A 5,505-nucleotide genomic window follows, 5' to 3' on the forward strand; every position below is an offset into this window, starting at 1 on the left:
AAGGCATGTTCGACGCTCACCCGGCTGACAGACCCTTTAAGCGCCTGGGTGTGAGAACATCTTTTAGGACACTGAGTGAGTTTCCTTCGACCGTCTATTACAGCTGTCATTGTCCTTTCTTTTCTTTTGTATGTACCGCTGACCCTATTTTACTCTGCAGTTCCCCAGGACCATCCCAACTTTCTGGGAATCGTCTTGCAAGGGTGAAGCAAGCCTTCAGCTTCCCGGAGACCTTCCGTAACATCAGCGTCCTACTAACGCGTGACAACTTAGAAAGTTCTGGCCTGTTGCTTTCCCTTCCTTCCCCCGACAACACTGCTGAGGTCAAAGATTTCTTTAACTTCATAGTCAGAGGTTAGTTTTTTGCCTTGTACTTCACATTCGTGTCGTCGGTGTGTGATCTGACTTCAGTTGTGATGTAGATATGAAGAGTCTGCAACTGCGTGTTCCTAGCGAAAAGGAGCGTTCTAAGAAGCCGAGCCCTAGCGAGAGGCCGAGCGAGCCTGCTACGGCCAGTGTCCCACTGAGGCCTCTACCTACAGTCGAGCCTCCAGCTACCCGGGAGACACCAAGGCCGAAAAGGGCTCGACCGGCTGAGATGCTGGCGGTGGAGGCCGAGCCATCTCCGGTAATTGATATTATCGATGCTCCTAAGGCTCCTCCACCCAAAGAACGCGTACTGCTTCCCGAGGCAAGGGTCATTGACCCACAGTTCATCGTTACTGATGTTCCTCCGGCCCAGATTAAAGCGGCATTGAGTCTACCCCTGCGCTTTTTTGTCATCTTCCAGGCCTTATATGAGTCCTCTTTTTAGCAGGACTGGGAGAGCGCAACTCGGGCTTCTTTGATCGGCCGCACTCACCAACAAATCTCTCTCCAGATCCACGTATACTTCGCCGTCTATATGTTATATGCATTTTTATTTCTCTTTTTTTTATTAACAGATTCCTTTTAACTTGGCAGTCTCTTGTCCTTTGTCTTCTTAACTTTATCGATATGGTTAAGGTGGAAGAGAGAAGTAGGGGAATGGACTGCATCGAGGGGCATTTGAAGGCTTTCCTAAAAAAGGAGAGAGACAGTAAGGAGGAGACCTCAAAGAAGCTTACCCTCATCATCAAGGAGCTGGATGAGGTGAAAGCGGATCTGGATCGTGCATGAAAGGATACTGAGCTCGTCCGTAAACAGGCTGCCGACTCCAAAGATGTCTTCTGAAATGAGGGATACAACCTTGGCAAGCAGGAGGGCTATAACCCAAGCAAGGAGGAGGGGTTAAGGAATTTGTTGCTTCTGCCGAGTTTGCTCAAAATAAAGCAGATGTTGCTGCTAAGGCCGTCGAGGATTTTAAAACCTCCGAGGAGTTGCATGATATGCGTGCCACTAACATGTTGTCTATTGGCGAGCAAATCGTGGCTAGAATTAACAGGCATCTCCCTGGCCTTAACTTGGACTTCCTCTATGAGCCCCCTTCTGACGACGAATGTTCTCCTGCCGAAGGCAGGGGCAACGAGGGCAGCAGTCGAGCCAGGGAAGCTGCAACTGATGGTGGCGAGGGCAGTCAAGTTGGTGGAGGCGACGAGGCCTAGGATGTTGGGAGCCGAATCATAACTTCTCTTTTTGTAATATTGTTTTACTATTCGGACAATGGATTATATATATATATATATATATATATATATATTGTATACATCTAAGTGCCTTTATTTTTTAAGTTTATTAAAATTCTACTAAGTAAATCGTCTCTCCTCCTTGGACGAGGAGACGTTTTATTTTACCCCTTAGGGTCATCATTTTACCCCTTAGGGTCATCATTTTAGCAAATTCCTTAAAATTTGCTAAGTATATTGTCTCTCCTCTTTGGAGGAGGCGACGCTTCATTTTGCCCCTTAGGGTCATCGTTTTGACAAATTACTTAAAATTTGCTAAGTAAAGCGTCTCTCCTCGGAGGAGGAGGCGACGCTTCATTTTACCCCTTAAGGTAATCATTTTGGCAAATTTCTTAAAATTTGCTAAGTAAATCGTCTCTCCTCATAGGAGGAGGCGACATTTCATTTTACCCCTTAGGGTAATCATTTTGGCAAATTTCTTAAAATTTGATAAGTAAATCGTCTCTCCTCCTTAGAGGAGGTGACGTTTCATTGGGTATATGCATATTTTTTGTGATCCGTAGACCCTTTACTCCTTCCATGTGTGTTTGAAAAACTCTGATTTTTAGACAGACATATTTAAGGGGTTGATTTTTGGACACACGCTATGAATAAGTTTCGTTCATATTAATGAAATGCCAAACACAATTAAAGTGTGTAAGAATTCATACACTATTGGTAGTACAGTTTTAACTACTCTGCATTCCATGGGTGTTGAATCCGTTTGTTGGTGAGGCTTTCCAGAATGTAGGTCCCAGGGTGTAGCACCTTCCTTACGCGGCAGGGTCCTTCCCAAGTCAGGCCCAAGGGGCCAGTATTTTTTGGTTTAGTATTCTGCATCACCCTTTTTAACACCAGACTTCCTGGGATAAACCTTCTTCATTTGACCTTCTTGTCGTAGTATCGCGTTGTCCTGCTTTGGTAAGCGGCGAGTCGTAATTAGGAGTCGAGCCTTTTTTTTCCCAATAGGTCGAGTTCTCCGTTCATGGCCTCCATGTTTATGTCGTCATTGTACACGACCATTCTTAGAGTCGGGGTCTTAATCTCCACAGGGAGTACAACCTCGATTCCGTATGGCATAGAGAATGGTGTTTCGCCCGTGGTGGTTCGACTCATCGTTCTGTATGCCCACAAGACTTTGGGAAGTTCTTCGGCTCATTTTCCCTTTAGGTCGTCGAGTTTTTTCTTCAGTGTATACTTTAAAATTTTATTGATGGCCTCCACTTGGCCATTGGACTGCGGGTGTATTGGGGCTGAGAAGTCCTTTTGTATGCCTAAGTCATCGTAAAACTTACGCGTCACGGCATTGTCGAACTGCTTCCCATTGTCAGACACGATTGAGTGCAGAACGCCGAATCTGCATATAATGTTATTCCATATGAAGCTAGTGCAGGCTGCCTCGGTAGTCGAAGTAAGAGCTTTCACCTCGGCCCACTTAGTGTAGTAGTCCACAGCGACAATAGCGAACTTAAGGCCCCCGAGTGTAAGGTGTAGAGGTCCAACCAGGTCGATCTCCCATTTTACAAAAGGCCATGGGCTAAGAATGGGAGTTAGGTTCTCTGGAGGCGCTATGGGAATTGTGGCATATCGTTGGCACTTATCGCAACGCTGAGCATATTGAAATGCGTCTTTTTTAAGCATAGAACAATAGTATTCCGGCCTCAAAACCTTAAGAGCTAGAAATTGTCCCCCTGTATTTTTACCACACACTCCTTCATGGATCTCCCCGAGGACCTCTTGCGCCTCATGATCATCTAGGCACCGCTGCAAAGATGTTGAGAAGCCTTGTCTATATAGCAAACCATCATATATTAGGTATTTGGCTGCTCTGTACTTGATCCTTTTGGCTTCGTCTCTGTCATTGGGCAACTCTGCGTTCATCAAATACCGGACGAAGGGGTGTCATCCAGTTCCCGGCCATCTGAATAGTCAGGACTTCTACCACCTCGTCAATGATCGGCCGTTCCAATTCTTCGATAGGGACGACCTCTACTAGGTCTGAATCCGTCGAGAATGCCAGCTTGGCCAAGGCGTTGACGTTTGTATTCTCGGCTTTTGGCACTTATTGTATCTCATAGCTCTTCAATTTTGCAAGCTTTTCCTTTACCTTCCTCAGATAGGCCCCCATTCTTTCTCATCGTGCCTGATATTGCTCCTTCACCTGCCCGACCACTAGTTGAGAGTCACTAAATATTTTGAGTCTCTCAATCTTTAAATGACTCGCTAACCGTAACCCTGCGACCAGCGCCTCGTACTCTGCTTCATTATTCGACGCCTTGAATTTGAATCATACTGCCGAGGTGATTTTGTGATCCTCTGGGCTTATTAGCATGATGTTGGCTCCTGACCCAGTTTCATTCGACGTTCCATCCACGTAAAGCTTCCATCTTATTTGCTTAATTTCTCCGTCGGTGGCTAACGCTGGTCTATGGGAGAACTTGGCCAGGAAGTCCGCAGGTGCTTGTCCCTTGATTGCCACCCTCGGTGTGTATTCGATGTCGAATTGACTCAGCTCTACCGACCATTTCAAGAGTCGACCTGAGGTTTTAGGTTTTTGTAACGCTTGCCTTAGCGGGTGGTTCGTTAGGATTCATATGGTGTAGGCCGGGAAATAGTGCCGAAGCTTTCTCGAGGCCACCATCAAGGCGAGAGCTAATTGTTCCATCCGGGTATATCTTGACTCGGCGTCTAGGAGCCTTTTACTTACGTAGTAGACTGGTAACTAGATCCCTTCTTCTCTGATCAGTACTGAGCTTACGGCACGCTTTGATACAGAGAGGTATAAGCTTAGCTTCTCGCCTGGTATGGGTTTTGATAGGATAGGAGGTCTACCAAGGTGCTCCTTCAGCCTCTGGAAAGCCTTTTCACATTGAGGTGTCCACTCAAAATGCTTGCATCCCTTCAAGGCATCGAAGAAGGGAATGCATTTATCAATCGCCTTAGATATGAATCTATTAAGGGCGGCGATGCATCCTATCAACCTTTCGACCTCTTTTAGTTTCGCAGGAGACCTCATATCCTGCAAAGCTCTTATCTTCTCTGGGTTGGCCTCTATTCCTCAGTTACTGACCATGAAGCCAAGAAACTTTCCTGACCCGACCCCAAAAGTGCATTTCATAAGGTTTAGCTGTTGGGAATGGTGTCCTAGAAGTATAAGATGTAATATGATATTTATTATTTATTTAATAAAATAGTTTATTCATTATTTTATGTTCATATATTTATGAATATTTTATGAATATTAATAAAAATTCCATGATTATTTATGTAACCTTAAACATTGTATATAAGTGTTATATACGAGAGGATAATGTTTAAAGATAATAATCAAAAAGCAATGTTCATAATAAATTTAATTAAAGTTCAGAATCTTTAATTAAAACATTATTAATACATGTCATTCCCATTTAGAATGGAACGGTGTTATCCGCACTGTTAATATGGTGAGATATTGAATGAGTGTATTTCGCATAATGAGATTATGTGGAACAAGGACACAGACACAATATGAATTTTTAATAATTTCCGTTAAGTATAGAAATTCTAATTGAGTCTACCGATGGTCATATATAGAATGATCTTAATCCTGAGTTCTTAACAGACTCCTATTTATAGATTTGTGTCTTTTGATTTACTCAGTACGGATTCTGAGATCCTGAATTCTATTCCTTGTATTTTGGAGACATGATGAAGTAGGTAGCTGGGAATGTTATTACACGAGATGGAATCCATTCCTTCTTAAGAAAGAAGTAGATAAATAATTCTCTTGAGGGTTGATTCGGTACTTGGACCAGTAGGAGCTCCGATTCATGAATGTGTTTTATGAATCACTGTCCATTAGAGAATCAATGGTACTCAAGGA

Source organism: Morus notabilis, unplaced genomic scaffold (genome assembly GCF_000414095.1).
Source record: "Morus notabilis unplaced genomic scaffold, ASM41409v2 Scaffold1960, whole genome shotgun sequence".
NCBI lineage: Eukaryota > Viridiplantae > Streptophyta > Magnoliopsida > Rosales > Moraceae > Morus > Morus notabilis.